Here is an 18972-nt window from a genome sequence, read left to right on the forward strand (position 1 = left end):
TCGTAGCTTCACCTCGAAGGCCCGGGGCGAGGTTTGAGTTTTCGACCTCAAGGGTTCTTTATGCCCGACCACGGGGCAGCCTAAATAGATGGTTATCATGGATAAATGGGAAGTTTCCTAGGCACGTGGTCAAAGCTGACAACACTTACAAGAATAGTACTAGTCTGTACCAGACTGCTAAGTAGTTGTACCAGCTACATCTCTTTTTAATAAATGCACATGTACTATGTTGGGATTTCCCCTCCTATATAAAAGGGACCCTTATTATTTTTTCCACACATGATAACATAGGATATCACTTACAACATTAAATACAAGAACATTCTCTGCTCTCTAACACATTCTCTCTTGATTCTATTATTTACATTTATTGCTTATATTTATTGTGTTCCATTGATTGCTCTTCATTTATTGCTCATTATTGATCATGAAAGAGCTTCATCAAAGCTCCCAAAACTGTTACTCCTTTATCGGCTCTCCACAGCTCAGTACCTAGCTCGACCTCGAGGCCGCGTATAGCCTGGCTCGAGGCCCCAATTCTCAGCCACTCGGTTTGCTGAAACATACTACTTTTGAGTTCTTATCTTATTATCTAGTCTCACAATTAGCATCTACTTCCTAACAACTAGCATAAAAATAAATCGCATATTTTTAGAACCACAAAATCAAATCTAATTGTAATTATCATTTTCAAGGTAAACAGTGACCTGTTTGGTTCGACGATGGCTAGTGGCCGTAAGGGTGTTATTTCGAGTGAGATCGGAATGTTAACATGTCATGATTCGAGCAAAGTCGAATTCTTCTTTTGGCTATGGACATTGGCCATAGGGGTGTCATTTCGAGCAAGGTCGGAATATTAACCCTTCATGATTTGATCGAAGTCAAATTCTTCTTTTGGCGATGGTCATTGGCCGTATTGTTGTCATTTCGAGCGAGGTCGGAATGTTAAACTGTCATGATTCGGGTGAAGTCGAATCCTTCTTTTTGCGATGGCCGTTGGCCGTAGGGGTGTCATTTCGAGCGAGGTTAGAATGTTAAACCGTCATGATTCAAGTGAAGTCAATTTCTTCTTTTGGCTATGGCTGCTCGCCATAGGGGTGTCATTTCGAGCGAGGTCAGAATAGTAACCTGTCATGATTCGAGCAAAGTAGAATCCTTCTTTTGACGATGGTCGTTGACCATAGGGGTGTCATTTTGAGCAAGGTCGGGATGTTAACACATCATAATTTGAGCGAAATTGAATCCTTCTTTTGGCAATTCCCGTTGGTCGTATGGGTGTCATTTCGAGCGAGGATGGAATGGTAACCCGTCATGATTTGAGCTAAGTAGAATCATTATTTTGGCGATGGCCGCTGGCTGTAAGGGTGTCATTTGGAGTGAGATCGGAATGTTATCCTGTCAAGATTCGAGCAAAGTCGAATCCTTCTTTTGGCAATGGCCGTTGGCCGTAGGGGTGTCATTTCGAGCGATGTCAGAATGTTAACTTGTGATGATTCGACTGAAGTCGAATATTTCTTTTGGTGGTGGTCGTTGGCCATAGGGGTGTTATTTCGAGCAAAGGTAGAAATGTTAACCCGTCATGATTCGAGCGAAGTCGAATCCTTCTTTTGGTAATGGTCGTTGCCATAGGGGTGTTATTTCGAGCTAAGGTCAAAATGTTAACCCGTCATGATTCGATCGAAATGGAATTCTTCTTTTGGGGATGGTCGTTGGCCGTAGGGGTGTCATTTCGAGCGAGCTTAAAATGTTAACCCGTCGTGATTCGATCAAAGTCGAATTCTTCTTTTGGCGATGGTCGTTGGCCATATGGGTGTTATTTCGAGAAAAGGTCGAAATGTTAACCTGTTGTGTCATAGTTATGAATATTTTTTGGGGAACTTTACGCGTCGTCGTCCTATTTATGCATGCGTCGGGGTGAGCCCCGGTGTGCTCAACTTTGTTTTTATTGGAGAATACCGGGCGTTCCCTGGGTGAGTCTCGGTTTGCTCAATTTTGCTCTCATTAGAGAATACTGTGCGCTTCTTAGGTGAGTCCCAGTTTGCTTAATTTTGCTTTCATCGGAGAATACTGTGCGCTTTTTGGGTGAGTCCTGGTTTTGCTTAACTTCGCTTTTGTTGGAGAATATTGTGCGCTTTCTGGGTGAGTCCCGGCTCGCTTAACTTCACCTTCATTGGAGAATTTTTTATAGTTGTTCTATGCCGAGTCATTTCTATTATTCGGTATATGCTGCGGTTTGGGGGGATTTTGCTTGGTCATTACTTGCGGGGTGGTATGCTACGGAACCATTTCGGGGGTGTCTTTTGAGGTGTTGGTTCCTCGCTCACTTACCCATATGAGTGCTTGCATTCTTGTTTGAATCAACAAAAAGAGAGAACGTAAACAAAAATTAAATTTTTGGCTACCTCGACCCAACATGTCAGTGAGAGAAGGAGAGATGTTGTAAGGTTACTCGTTCCGCTTGGTGCTTGAATGGTGGTTTTAGATTTGGTGGCCATGTACGGCTTCATCGTTAATAGTGTCTGCGCTTCTCACAGGTTGGGCCCACCTCACTCGCTGAAGTTTTGAAATAGAGTCCTGATCCGATCTCGTCCGATTTACACAAACAACAAGGGAAGTATGTCACACTTCGTTCATAGACCATCCTGTGTGGGGGGGAATGTGAAAATAGGGCAGGATGTGCCTGCTCTTTCAATAGACTGCACCGTAGGCCGCCATCCCTTCCCAAGGGGTTGAAATACTGGTCAATATATAAGGCAGATACGTCAAATGGGGTTGTGGCCATGCCAAACAACCATGATCCTATTTTAAACGTGCATATGTCGTGCCAGACCTATCGTTACAGGTGAGACGCGTGTGTTGCATAGACATGGGATATAACTTCAAATTTATGTAGCAACCTGACCTAGTTTGGTGCGGCCATCTCGAAGGTTTACCTACCACTCTTTCGAGTTGGTGTTAGTGCCGAGATGGCGAGGCCACGACAGCCTGGTAGTGATAATTCGCTGGTTCTGGATCTAAAGGAAACTAAAAAATTTGGCTAAGAAATCCCCACAGACAGTGCTAAATTGTTTGACTAAAAATGTATTAAACTCTTTAGTTAAACTAATTAATAGAGAGATAAAAGGTAAATCTTAGCCAAATATAATTAACTTTAGATCCAGGCATGCTAAGTAAAAAATCAAAGAGGAATGAGCTCCTATAGTATTTCTTAAGATTGTTGTCATACATCAAATGTAAATGATAAGCTTACATCTGTTACAGGTTTGCACCATAATCTTAAGAATATGGAAGGAGAAGAGAGAAAAGTGTCGATCGCTCAGAGATATCCCCTTGTTGATTCTAGAACAGGTCAAAAGAAATGACAAAACCGTTTCCATAAGCTTTGACAATTCCCATCTCAAAAAACCCAATAAAACTATTTTTTCTTGCCAAATGATCCAACCCAAAGATATAGACCTCGATCCTAAAAGAGAACTCTTCTTGAATATACAAACTATCATGGAAGAACATGACTGGTGTCAACATTTTGACAAAGAAGGAAAAAGAGTTTGGTGGTTCAAATTCCCCTTTATGGCATACTGTCCTTGGAATCTTGGTTGTGACTTCCAAGACTGATTGGAAGACCCAATTAGAGAATATGATGAACACCATCTGCGTCATTGGGAAAGATTTGCCCTCAACGAGCCCAAACCAAAATTCAAGAAAAAAGGGAAAACCATTGAAAAGCAATTTCGAGCCAAATATGAAAATAAAGACCCTTCAATTGGCTCATTAAGCCGTCCGGATAAATATGAATTTCTTGTTAGTTACAAACCCCAAGAATGGCCAAAATTACCAGAAAAATTCATTCCAATTTGGGAAGATAGTGAAACCATACCCAAACCCAAACCACCATCAACTCATACCCCAAAATCCAAAAAACCATCTGAACCTAAAACTTCACCAACTCAAAAAATCACGAAACCCACACAATCACATATATTCATGCTAAGTCCTTCAAGCTCCACTCATACCCAAGATTTTTCTTCACTTCAACCTTTTGAAAAAGAGGGTATAAGTCATGCTCTAAAAATTCCCAAGAAAACAAATTGCTACCTACTGGAGAAAAACGCCCCCAACAACTGACATCGAAGCAACAATGAACTGGCAATCAGAAAATTTCATCTGCCAAAACAAAGTGTTGAACAAAATCGGCAACACCATAGAGAATGTGGCCCATACACAAAACAAATTGATGAGCAAAGTGGAAACAATTGTGAAAAAGGCGGAGCAGACATCGTCTCACTATGCAGGACTAATCAATGCCTTGGAACTAAGGTTGACAAATTTACAATATGAGATTTATCCGCCAGGAACCTCACTTTTCCAATTCTACTAACAACAACAATAGGAGACGATTTCAATCAGAGAACAAATTAAACTTCTGATAAATGACCGCTTTGACTCACAAAATACCCCAGCTTTCCCCTCAAAACCTACCTTCTTTCCTATGTCACCACAAGCATATTCCCCACCTAAATTGGACTACACATTTTCTACTTTTCCAACTGCCTCACAAAATCCTATTTCTTTCACCCAACCCTTAAAAGAAGATGATTTTGATATTGCAAAATGGTTTGGGAAACGAAAGATGCTCTTGCGGAACAAAAATAAACCAAGAAAAGACGAGATCATGGTGAAAGTTCAAAAGGGTCCAACCCCAAAAATTTGATGATTTCTGATTAGAAGGCTCCAGACCTCTATGTCTCCCAGCCAAGAAACATATCAGAAGAAGATACCCCATGGTCGGAATCTCTAAATTCATCAGACAATGAAATAATCGAAGATAGCTCTAAATCAAGCAATGAATCCACAACAAACTCTTCCAAAGATGGCGATCCCCCAATAATTGTATACCAGCCAAGAGACCCAAAAACATCTGAAGTATATGAGGAACAAGAAGGCATGACCGATGAACCAATCCCAAAAAAACGATATGAGCCCATGGCGTCAAAACTAGTTGGAACTAGTTTCCACACTTTCACCTTTGATGACGTCAAGGTTTCAAAATGGCCTCAAAGGATCCAAGACATCTATACTTGGATGGAATTTGGTGGAACGAGAAAAGTATATCATCTTGTCATAACTTATTTCACGGTTCTCAAGAATTCTCAGAGATTGGTGGAATTCACTTGGAATTCAAGACAAAAACACTTTCCTTACTTCCTAAGACTTTGCCTTCAACATCAGAATATTACATGAAGTTTTCTGTGGAGATACTGGCCATAGACAAGAAAATATGTGAAGACAACTCTTTGAGATGAAGTGTCTGTCATTCGACAAAAATGATAATGAAAAGCATTTTCAAAAAATGGCGAAGATATACTTCGAGATCGGTGAAGACATCAATCTAAAGCAAGCCTTTGTCTCTTCCCTTCCAAAGCTATTGGCAAGCCGAACCATGACCATTATTGAAGAAAAATTTCAGACCATAACAATCCCACAAGTTGGTTACATCAGGAAAGCTATTTTCGTCGCATTGGATGATATTTTTACGAAAGCGCTCTGTCCTAAAACAAATTATCCAACACAATCCAGCGCTTGAAAAAGAATGCTACAAATCTGATCTGATCACCGGATCGGGATGTTCCTGCCACATATCTAGGCGACGGAGAGGATTCAGGAGATTCAGATAGCCAAGAATTCCAGACGGGAAATCAAGGTCCGGGAGGCGCACAAAATATTTCAGACGAAGGAGGCCAGAAAATTTTCACAAAAAGAACAGATGCTTTATTTCCCACAAGATTGGACATTTCGCTAGAAATTATCCCTAATCGTGTGAATATGTCAAGCTCTTGCAAGAAATTGAAGATTATACTGGCTTACATCTCGGAAAAGAAGAAGACCTCGAGTCCATATTCTCTATGGATGATGAACCCACTGACGAAACCTTATTCTCTCTTGATATATACGAAGATCATGGTGATTACCACTATCAAATATCTGAACCAGCCGCTAATGCCCAGTGTCACACCTCCTTTTTACATACCCGAGAGGGTACAAGGGAGTTTTTTACAATTAAAGGACAATCGAAACGGGATTTGTTTATTTATTTCAGAGTCGCCACTTGGGAGATTTAGGGTGTCCCAAGTCACCAATTTTAATCCCGAATCGAGGAAAAGAATGACTTCATATTACAGTCTGCGTACCAGAAATCTGGATAAGGAATTCTGTTAACCCGGGAGAAGGTGTTAGGCATTCCCGAGTTCCGTGGTTCTAGCACGGTCGCTCAACTGTCATATTCGGCTTGATTATCTGATTTAATACATGTTGAACCTATGTGCAAAATTTAACTTTTAACCGCTTTTATCATTTACTGTTATTTTTATCAAGAATTGCAACGTTGTGAAAATGTATCTCGAACCACGTTACAATCAATGTACCCGTGGTCGTCGACACACTTTGACTCCGTTGAGATTTGGATTTGGGTCACATCAATGTGCACCCGAGTTTAAGGAAATTAAATTATTAAAGGCGCGCCTAAAGCGACTAGCGTATCATCTACTTTGGGTAGGGCCGTGGAATTTTGCTAAACGGTCCATCCCGAAGTCTAAGCAATTTTAAAGCAAATATTTACTGAGGGCCCTGCAATTTTGTATTTTTATTCGGCGAGGCTCATCTCGTTATTATTTTTCAAAAGGAATTTGCAACGTCATGGACACGCATCTCGAACCACGTCACAATCAATGTACCCGTGATTAAAGACACATTTCGACTCCGTTGAGATTTGGATTTGGGTCACATAAATGTGCACCCGAGTTTAAGAAGGTAAGGTTTATTAAGGCGCGTCCTAAAGAGACTAACGTATTGTTATTTTAGGAAGAGGCCGTGAAGGTTCATTAAACGGCCAAATCCAAAGTCTAGTCAATGGTTATGTATCTTATTGAGGGCCCCGGCGATGTGTGATTTATTTAGCGAGGCTCGTCTCATTTTTATTTTAAAGGATGAACCTATAGTGACTACATTTCTTCTATTAAGTTTGTCTCTAAAAATAAAAGAAAATTTCTCAATTAATTACATGCTGAAAAACGTAACTTATTAGTTATTAAGTTACGGCTAATGTGAATGGAAAATTGCGATCGAGTTTGTGCAAAGGAAAACTGCTTTCATTCTATATTCTATTATTCAATAATACTAGAACATGAGATAGATAATAATATCGAAACAACTTTGATTAATTTGAACTAATATTATTAGATGAAGAAGTTATACATATGCAACCCCATTACTCATTAATCAGTCAACTACATTTTTATACAAAGAAAGGAAAATTTTATTCAAACACAAATCTAAACAAAAGGAATTCAACAGGAAACAAGAGCCTGATTAATATTTCATTTCGCTTCAAGCCGAGAGTGTACAAATGTGTACCTGGAAATGGCAGTACAAGAACGAAAGAAGGAGAAGTCAGCAGCAATAATAACACAGTAACAGTAGGTTCAGCAACACCGCAAACCAGTAACAACCAGTAGAATAACCCAGCAACGGATTGAAAAATTAGCAATACCAAAGTGCAATCGCAGTCAAAGCAGAAGAGAGACAGATACAAGATGCAGTAGCTTACTGATTTTGAATAACACTCGAGAAAAGCAAACGGAAATTATTCGAGTGAAAGTTCAAATTGAAGTTCACTTTTACTCTCAAAATGTTTCACGTCTGTCCGCTCTCAAGTGTAAAAATCTGTTTAATGTTCGAGTCCTAAGTCTTCTTCAAGTTCTTTTCTCTTCTCACTCTCTATCTCAAATCTTCCTCTCTAATTTTCCGGTACTCCAAAATATGTCAAATGACCCTATATATATAGCAAGACAAGTCTTGAATCCCCAACCCGAAATTATTCCCCCAAGGGCATGCTTTGTCCCCACTACTTAATGTTTTCTTTATTTTAAACCTTGTCTCCCATGCCTACATTAAATAAATACATCCACCCCAACCCATTACAATTTGTCCCCCATGCCTAACATAAACAAATACAATATTCCCACCCCACTATTTCATGTTTTGTCCCCCATTATGTTAAACAATTATATCAAAACACCACCCCATTACATTTTGTCCCCCATGCCTACATAAACAATTATAATAATGTTCAATTATCAAACTACCCCTCCGACCTTATTGCCATTACCATTCTACCCCTGAATGTAATGCAATTTACCAAACTACCCCCATCAGCTCTAAACAATCAATTAATCATAACTTAACCAAAATATAGCCAAGATGACCAATTTCTCAACAATCTTCAACAACAAATTACACGAACACGATGAACAACACAACTCGAAATTAATAGAATGAATTAACCATATTGGGAACCAATCCTGGTTAATTTAGACCATCAATGGATGAGCAAGGATACAACAATACAAACAACAAAATGCATGATTCAAATTAAATCAACAAATTAAAAAGCAAAACAAACTCAAATTAATTTACTGGACGAACTTCAAACAATGAATAAACATGCATTAAAATCTATTTTAAACAACAAATATGACGGATTAAATGATTCAACAACATTAATAATTTCTAAAAAAATACATAAAACACATGAAACAAATTGAAGAAATAATCAATTAAATTTCAATTTGAATCTAACAAACATTAAACTAACAATTTTTTACCTAAACAATAAAACAAACATGAAATAAACATGAAAAACAACTAATTAAATTTCCATTTGAAATCTGGAAATTAATTCAACAAAACATATGAACATGAACAAAACAAAAATCATTTCAACGACGAACAAACAAAATAAGAATTGAATCATTTATCGATTTTGGATCCGAAAAACACAGAACAAAATATGGACGAAATTTGAAACATAAACCAACTAACCGATTCAAAACAACGACGAAGAAATGAAGATGATGGAGTAGCGAGGTCGACGGACAGTGGCGGACGCAGCTGAAGCAGCTATGGTCGTCGACATGCTGCTGTGTTTAACGACTAAGGTCGTCGATGAGGAAGAAGACTGAAACAGTAGCAGCAACAGTCGACGCAGCAGAAGCGATGCTCGAGCAGCAACAGCATCCATGGACGACGACGAGGAGGAAAACTGAAACAGTAGCAGCGACTATTGCAGCCAAATCAGTGGCACTCTTCATGGTCGCAGCTCGATTAGCTGAAGAAGCAGACGACGCAAGACGCAGATGAAGAAGCGGACGACGCAGCTGGAGCGAGGACACAGAAGCAGCTGGAATGGAGTAGCAACGACTGGTTGTTGACGACGAAGACGCAGCAGTGGCGACCATGGATGTCGAGCTCGAGCTTGAAGGTGGTTGTTTGGTTTTAATGGAGGACAGGGGGTCGTTTGGACGCGAGGGTGGTTGTGTCGTTTGGTGGTTTGAATGAAGAACGAAGGAGGAGGAGCAGAAGTTGGTCGTGAGGGGGAAGGGAAGTAGCGAGGGCATCCATGGGAGGGTTGAAGGTGGAGGGGTTGTTTTGGGGAAGAAGAAGGTGAAAATAGGGAAGGGGGCGGATGGTTTTAGTTTTTAGGGTTTTTGGTATTTTTTTTTTTGTTTTGTTTTGGTCAAAAAATGAAGAAAGGGTGTTGGGTATTTGGGTTAATGGGGCGAACCGGGTCGACTCAGTTTAGAATGGACCGGGTCATGGGGAAGGTTGGGCAATTATTTGGGCCTGTGGTTTGAAATTGAAGAAGTGGCCCAATCCGATTTTTCTTTGTATTTTTGCCCTCTTTTCTTCTTTTATTTTCCTTAAACTAAATTCTAAAAATTCTTAAATAATTATTAAGAACTAAATTAAGTTATAGAAACGCAAATTAACTCCCAATAATAATTAACGCACAATTAAGTAATAATTAAGCATAAAATTATTCATTTGGACATTAAATGCTAAAAATGCAAAAGATGCCTATTTTATAATTTTTAATTTTTGTAAAACAAATTTAATTACTAACAATTGTAGAATTAAATCCTACATGCAAAATGCGACATATTTTTGTATTTTTTATTAATTTAACAAATAAACAAGCATAGACAAATACAAATAATTATCCAAAAATATCACAAAATCTCACAAAATTGCACACCAAGGAAAATCATTTGATTTTGAATTTTTTGGGAGTAATTCTCATATAGAGCAAAAATCACGTGCTTACAGCTGCCCCTCTTTGCCCGAAGACACGAAGGGTTTTCGCGTAAAGATAAAGCGAGCGATTTTTGCCTCTCCGAGTACTCCGTGTGAAGCATTTTTTGAAAAAGATTTAACCGAACCTTTGCTTCAAAGGTTTCCTACATATCCCTGGCTAAAGGGGAATCAGGTTAGTGTAGTTCGGGAAGTTTTGGTAGCTGGGACTACCGTGGGACTGCAATGTTACTGCTGTTGCATGCTGTTATCACTGTTTACCGATCTCCTTGTTACACCATGCTTAAAAGAAAACAAGAAGCTAGGCTAGACTAAAATTTGTTCTTGTTGCCTTGCTCTCTTGTCGGCTTGTGTTTCCTCCGGCGCTTTTCTTCCGTGAATTTGGGAATGATACTGGCCCTTTGCTTTTCTGAATACCAGTTTTCATCACTTTGCTCGGTCCGCTGGGACATGGCTTTCTTCATTAAGCTTTTCGGCGGTTCCTCTGGGGTTACGGCTCTCTTCATCATATTTGTTATGCTGGGAATGATTTAATGTTCACAAGCCACTTCTTTCAAGACGCGTCTTTTCTTCTTTTTGACTCATGCGCTTGAATTTGTGTTGGGACCTCTTGTTGCAACCTTCTGTTTCCCGGTGCTGGGGATTTTTATGGTTTCCTGCTGGGGATTCCTGTTGTAACCCTCTGTTTTATTGTCTTCTGACTTGATCTTGAAATGTATTCCTCTGTTCTATGGGCGGGCTCCCAACTTCAACACTTGAAATGAAATACTAAAATGTATGCCTCTGTTATATGGGCGGGCTCCCAACTTCAATACTTGAAATGTAAAGACTGAAATATATGCCTCTGTTATATGGGCGGGCTCCCAACTTCAATGCTTGAAATGTAAAGACTGAAATGTATGCCTCTGTTATATGGGCGGGCTCCCAACTTCAATACTTGAAATGTAAAGACTAAAATGTATGCCTCTGTTATATGGGCAGGCTCCCAACTTCAATGCCTGAAATGTAAAGACTGAAATGTATGCCCTGTAAAGACTGAAATGTAAAGACTAAAATGTATGCCTCTGTTATATGGGCGGGCTCCCAACTTCAATACTTGAAATGTAAAGACTGAAATGTATGCCTCTGTTATATGGGCGGGCTCCCAACTTCAATGCTTGAAATGTATAGACTAAAATGTATGCCTCTGTTATATGGGCAGGCGCCCAACTTCAATACTTGAAATGAAAAGACTGAAATGTATGCCTCTGTTATATGGGAGGGCTCCCAACTTCAACGCTTGAAATGTAAAGACTGAAATGTATGCCTCTGTTATATGGGTGGGCTCCCAACTTCAATACTTGAAATGAAAAGACTGAAATGTATGCCTCTGTTATATGGGCGGGCTCCCAACTTCAACGCTTGAAATGTAAAGACTGAAATGTATGCCTCTGTTATATGGGCGGGCTCCCAACTTCAATACTGGAAATATAAAGACTGAAATGTATGCCTCTGTTATATGGGCGGGCTCCCAACTTCAACACTTGAAATGAAAAGACTGAAATGTATGCCTCTGTTCTATGGGCGGGCTCCCAACTTCAACACTTGAAATGAAAAGACTGAAATGTATGCCTCTGTTCTATGGGCGGGCTCCCAACTTCAACACTTGAAATGTAAAGACTGAAATGTATGCCTCTGTTCTATGGGCGGGCTCCCAACTTCAACACTTGAAATGAAAAGACTGAAATGTATGCCTCTGTTCTATGGGCGGGCTCCCAACTTCAACACTTGAAATGAAAAGACTGAAATGTATGCCTCTGTTCTATGGGCGGGCTCCCAACTTCAACAACAACTTTAAAAATAAACGTCATTCCTCTCCTCTCTTCAGGCGGGCTCCTGATTTCAACAACTTTGAAAATAAACGCCATTCCTCTCTTCAGGCGGGCTCCTGATTTCAACAACAACTTTGAAAATAAACGTCATTCCTCTCTTCAGGCGGGCTCCTGATTTCAACAACTTTGAAAATAAAATGTCATTCCTTTCTTTAGGTTGGCGAGATTTCAACAACTTTTTAAAAATAAAACGCATTTCCTCTCTTCTGGCGGGCTCCTGATTTCAACAAACAACTTTGAAAATAAACGTCATTCATCTCTTCAGGCGGGCTCCTGATTTCAATAACTTTGAAAATAAAATGTCATTCCTTTCTTTAGGTTGGCGAGATTTCAACAACTTTTAAAAATAAAATGCCTTTCCTCTCTTCAGGCAGGCTCCTGATTTCAACAACTTTTAAAATAAACGCCATTCCTCTCTTCAGGCGGGCTCCTGATTTCGACAACTTTGAAAATAAGATGTCATTCCTTTCTTTAGGTTGGCGAGATTTCAACAACTTTTTAAAAATAAAATGTCTTTCCTCTCTTCTGGCGGGCTCCTGATTTCAACAAACAACTTTTAAAATAAACGTCATTCCTCTCTTCAGGCGAGCTCCTGATTTTAACAACTTTGAAAATAAAATGTCATTCCTTCCTTTAGGTTGGCGAGATTTCAACAACTTTTAAAAATAAAACGTCTTTCCTCTCTTCAGGCGGGCTCCTGATTTCAACAACAACTTAGGAGGAAATGCCTCTCCTATGGGTAAAACTAAACTTAGGAGGAAATGCCTCTCTTATGGGTAAAATAAACTTAGGAGGAAATGCGTCTCCTATGGGTAAAACTAAACTTAGGAGGAAATGCATCTCCTATGGGTAAAACTAAACTTAGGAGGAAATGCGTCTCCTATGGGTAAAAGTAAACTTAGGAGGAAATGCATCTCCTATGGGTAAAATGAACTTAGGAGATGCATCTCCTATGGGTAAAATGAACTTAGGAAGTGCTTCTCCTATCGGTAAAACTAAACTTAGGAAGTGCGTCTCCTATTAATGAAATCTTTAACTTAGGAAGTGCGTCTCCTATGCGTGAAATCTTAATTCAGGAAGTGCGTCTCCTCTGGGGTAAAAGTAACTTAGGAAGTGCGTCTCCTATGGGTAAAATAAACTTAGGAAATGCGTCTCCTATGGGTAAAACTTAGGAAGTGCGTCTCCTATTGGCAAAACTAGACCTAGGAAGTGTGTCACCTATTGGTAAAGGCGTGGAATGTATTCCCTTGTTATACAGGTGGGCACCTAAAATATGAAATGGACAGACAAAAAAGTATTCCTCTCGTTATTCAGGTGGGCGCCTGTCTTCAACAACAACTTTGAAAATAAAATCCTATTCGAGGGCGGATGAACCCAAAATATCCTATTCGAGGGCGGATGAACCCAAAATATCTTATTCGAGGGCGGATGAACCCAAAATATCCTATTCGAGGGTGGATGAATCCAAAATATCCTATTCGAGGGCGGATGAACCCAAAATATCCTATTCGAGGGCGGATGAACCCAAAATATTGTCTTACCTCGAAAACTTGCTGGGGATTATTTTGCGGGGGATGAATTTTCACTTTTTCCTTACCCACTCTGGGTTGCCAAAAACTCTGTCGAGGATGCTTCTACATCTCGATGATCCGCTGGGGATAACACTGCTGAGGATAACTCTGTTGAGTAAATATGTTATCTTACTCCTTCCAAAATTACTTCCCTTTGAGTAGGATGTTTCATTCCTCTGCAAACTACTTCCCCTTTCTTTTCTCTCTCTCTCTCTTTTTTTTTATATTCTTCCTTCGAAGACTAACTCCCTTAAGATTCGTTTTGCCTTTCCCCGAAAGGAACCGCTGAGGATACCGATTTTCACCAAACTTGTGTTGGACTCCTCGAAACTGCTGGGGATAACACTGTTGGGGAATTATTTACTTACCTGTTGGGGGATAGAATGTTATCAGCGGGGGATAACTCTGTCGAGGATAACACTGCTGGGGGATTCTGATTCCTTCAGAACTAGTGCTTCACTCTTCGGAAGGCTGTTGGGAATGATACTAGCCTTTTGCTCTTCTAAGCACAAGTTTCATCCCTTTGTTCTGTCTGCTGGGGAACAACTTCCTCCATTGAAACTTATTATGTTGGGGGAAACATTGGTTCTAAGACCATTTTCCTTGAGATTGGTGTTATCTTTATTCTTCCTCGAATGGGTACCTGACTTCCAGAAAATTTTCTAAATGAAAGGAAAATTTTCTGCCCCAGTTTGACAGTCTCCCTTATGGAATGCATTTCTGTCGTCAATGCTATTTCCTTTACATGTTTCAAATCAAACAAAATTTGTTAGTTTAAAATGCGGTGGTTGGTTGTGATACTCCTACTGGGATGGTCTTCCCTTTCTCCTTCCTTGCTCTGCGTTCCACAACTTATTGGGGATGATATTATTTTCTGGGGATAATCCCTTTCTGCTGGGGATATCCCTCTTATTTTGTGGCATAGCTCGGAAACTGGCATTTCCCCGACCTTTTAGTCTAGTATGGATTTCGCCAAATCGTGCTCACTACTCTCCTTGATTTGTCCACGGGCCTCGGCCTTGAGGTTTTAATAACCTTTGATTTTGGCAAGGGTATCCCTCTTGACATTCATCAATCCTTTTGTCAATTCCCTTTTGCTGGGGATATCTTTTTTGACACTGGCCTCGCGCTTGTTCCTTGCTGACCATACCATTTGGATGTACTTGTCAGATCTCATCTTGCATGATTGGAAAGTTTATGGCCTATTTTGAAGTCATTTCCCACTGGTTCTGACCAAAGAGACTCTACTGGGGAATTTTTCTATGAAAGGAAAAGATAAAAGGAACAGAATAAAAAACAAAGGAAAAAGATGACTCTTTAACAAAAGAAACTATAAATAAAAACCTATCAAACGCAGACACCGACTCTAATGGTCATGACATGCACATGTGGCCTATCCTCCGCCGTCAATCATCTTTCAAGGCCTTCACTTGGCAATTCCCCATCTGATTCTCAATCTTATTCGACTTGTAGTGCCCAAAAGGTTTTCACTATCAAGTCTCTCTCATTTTGATTTTTCTCTCAGCTTTCATCGCCTTACGGTGTCCGTAAAGATTTTCACCGATAAGACTCTCTCATTTGTATCACTTTCCAGCTGGGGATTTGGCGTGTTGCCGGAATGACTCTTTCTGTTGGGGCTTAGGGTCCTTTGTGCTATGGCACAGAGTGTTATGTTCATCGGTAAGACTCTCATTTGTCTGACTTGGCATCTTTTGAAGACTGATCAGAAGGTCTTTCTTTGGACCGTAATGTGGGTTTTGGATAGGGCTGGAAAGAAAGGGTATTAAAGGCTCAAAAATGCATCGATATTGGGTTATTAATTACAACTTTCGGAACTAGATTTATTTACAACAAACGCAACATTTTCCCCAGTTTCTTGCTTAGGGATATTTTAATTGATTTTTTTTTATTTTTCAAAACTATGACCGAGCCGTAAAGCGCCTACGTATCCTCTTTGAGGAATCAGGTCAAACGTAGTTCCCAATTCCTCTATTTTCAATTGACTTTCCTTTGTTTTTTTTTTTGTTATCATTTTTCTTTTCTTTTCTTTTCCTCTTCCTTTTTCTTTTTTTTCGTTTTGTTGTTTTCTTTCTCTCTCTGTTTCTCTTCGTTGCTACTGATTCCGAACGAGGGGTATGAAAGAAAATAAATAAGGCTCAAAAGGGGTAACGAAGGATAAAGTGTTTAGGTAGCAGAACAAAATGCCTTCGTCATTCCAGTCTTCAAAACATGCCAAGTGCAAACAACACAATTGAACATAGATTTATAGTCTCTTCCGATGGTGCTGGACTTTGACAATTATGTTAAACATTTTATTTTTCCTTTGTCATTTCTAAAGCACCGTTGGACGACACTCTCATTATCATGAACGGCCCTCATGCCAATTTGGCGAATCTTGCTTTTAACGGTTTTCTTCGTGTTTAAATTGCCCCAGTTCCACATGACTCGGGCTTCAAATAATCCCAAACCGTTCTTATTTCCTTTAAATGTTTTGATCACCTTCCCAGAGTTTTATGATTAACTTTTAAAATTAGGCCCAAACTGTGTGCGCATGTCATGTCACGAGAATCGGCGCTGAACAAAATGATAAAAGGACTAAACAAAAGATGACTGGAAACAATAAAAGACCGGATTTTGTATTAGACTACCGGCGAAATGGTTTGAATAATAAAACAAACAAAAAAACCAGAATAAAATCCTAACACAGCCTTGACAAAACTTAAACAAACTGATATGACAAACTGGAAAGATAAGAAGGTTTGACACAAGACAATATTCGGATTACAACCCTAAGAATAATCCGGACAACAGAAATGACAACAAAATAAGCCATCACAAGCTTCTCTCTTGCTAACCAAGGAACGGAGCGTCCTCCCATTTTATCAAAACTGGCATCTCAGCCATTGAGCTTCGTATCAGTATTGCCCAGACCATTGCCAACTTCAATACCATCAACTTTAGTCAACAAGTCCCAATAGGATTCGAGTGCTTCTGTTATCAGGCCTGATCCCTGCAAAGTGTGCTTCTGGGTCTTGTATTTCCGGCTTACCACAAACCAACCACCCTAACTTTCTTTGTGATTCAAAGCGAAACAGGTTAGAATAGACTCCGTCGGTCCCCATTATTAATAACATCTTTTTTCTTTTTTTTTCTTTCTTTTTTTTCATTTTTTCTTCATTTTTTCGATTTGTTTTCTCATTTTTTCTTTTCTTTTCCTTTTTTTCATTTCTTTTTTTTTTGTTGTGGTCGAATCTTATGGAAATTGCCTACGTATCATGACTCCGCATGAATCAGACATTGCGTAGTTCGGACCAATAAAAGATAAACAATAATAAACATTTTTTTTCAATTTTCATATTAAAACAAACTGGGTTTCAAAGGTTTGAAGATGACCTACAAACTCGAAAATCAAACAACCCACATATTCTAATCAAAAGATTTACAAACGGCCAGTTTCTTTCCCCGTTTGACAAATGCAACCAAATGGTTATTTTTGCCAATGTGGCCCCTTCCAAATTTCATGAATTTTGAGGCCGGGAGGATTATTTTATGACACTTTACAAACTTGTTCATTCTTTTACGAAAATAACCTTTCGACAACTGAAAGATACTCTAAGGCTATTTCGGCAAGAACGGTTTAAGACACTGCCGAAGCTGGCTCGACTTATTTTTTACTAAAATCCAAACGGTATTCACCTGACCGCTGACTCTTTGTTTTTTTTTCTTTTCAAATTACAATAAAAACCTGGTGTTGCAAACACGGCCCTTCAGCGCCTCGGGAACGAAGATTTATAGGGCTGTGTGGGTCAACTAGACCAAAAATCCTAAACATGACCCAAAAGGTGGTTGTTTATGCAAAGTCAGCCTTCCGGCGTCCCTTTCGGGAACATTCGGCTATTTATGACAAAACAACATCACCTGACTTATTTATGACTCTTTTTATCGTTTTTAGAATTAGAAAAGTCAATATTGCAAACACGGTCTTTCAACGTCTCGGGGACGAAGATTTTAAGGCTGTGTGGGTCAATTGGACCAAATCTTTAAAAAATGACCCCAAAGGTGGCTGTTTATGCAAATTCAGCCTTCCGGCGTCCCTTTCGGGAACATTCGGCTATGTTTTGACAAAACAACGTCACCCGACCTCTTTATGACAGAATTAAAATTTTGACATATTAATTTTTTATTATTAATTATTTGTTTTTGGCTTTTTAGCAAAAGGTGGGGCTGGACCCGATAAGGGTTGCCTACGTATCTCACATCCGGTGAGAATCAAACCCGCGTAGTTCGGGCAGATCATGAATAAGTAAATGAACTAACCTCTCTCTTTTTTTTTTTTTTGAAGGAAAGACTTATAAAGAAGAAATGGAGCATTTTTGCATAGAAGGATTTCTAAGAAAATATTCTTGGAATTTTACTTTCAATGAAAGAAATGCTTCTAAAAGTATTTTTTGAATTTTGAATTTTCTTTTCAATTTGAAAAAAAAAGACGGAAAATATTTTCGGATTTTTTTATTTTATTATATATATTTTTTATTTTATTTTTTAAAGACTTTCTAAAGAAGTCAATAATGAAAAATATTTTTGGATTTTTTGTTTTGAAAATTGGGGGTCTAAAAAACTTTTCTAGACTTTTTGGCAAGACAGATATTTTTTGCAACAAATAAAGATATATATATATATTTTTTGGAAATAAAGAAAAACTTTTTGGATTTATATATATATATATATATATATATATATATATATATATTTGCAACAAATAATAAAACCACGTGCAACGCACGACTCTTTTTATTTTTATTTTTTGCATTTTCATAAACAAACAAATCAAATAAAAAACATTTTAAAAACAAGACTCTTTTTCATTTTCATTTTTATGGCAAAACAAACTATTTTCCTTTTCTATTTTTTTGAAAAACAAAACAGAACAACGACTTTTTTTTTCTATTTTCCTTTGCTTTTAATAAAACAAACTAGTAAGACATTTTTTTTCATTTTCTCGTTGGGTTTTTTACAAAAATAAACAATTAACTCCCTAACCGCTATTTCTTTTTTCAATTTCATAATATTCATAATATTCAAACACCGGTCAGCATGCGGGCGCGAGACAAATAAATGCACGGAAAACAACTAGGATGCATCAGGATGGTCTTTTCATATCAGGTTTCTAGTCCTAGACGGACCCAACCCCTGTGTTGAGTCCCCTAAGTCAAATGCAACGTGATGCAAAAAAGCGTTCCTACTACGGATCCGGCATGAAGTCACGTTATTCTATGTTCAAAATCTGGGTCAGTGTTCTAGACAGTGTACCCGAGCGGACAACTCGAGCTGAGGAAGGAGCTCCTTTCCGGGAACCAAAAGGCCAGCCGGCTTAGAAACTTTCC

Source organism: Nicotiana sylvestris, chromosome 10 (genome assembly GCF_000393655.2).
Source record: "Nicotiana sylvestris chromosome 10, ASM39365v2, whole genome shotgun sequence".
In the NCBI taxonomy this organism is placed as follows: Eukaryota; Viridiplantae; Streptophyta; class Magnoliopsida; order Solanales; family Solanaceae; genus Nicotiana; species Nicotiana sylvestris.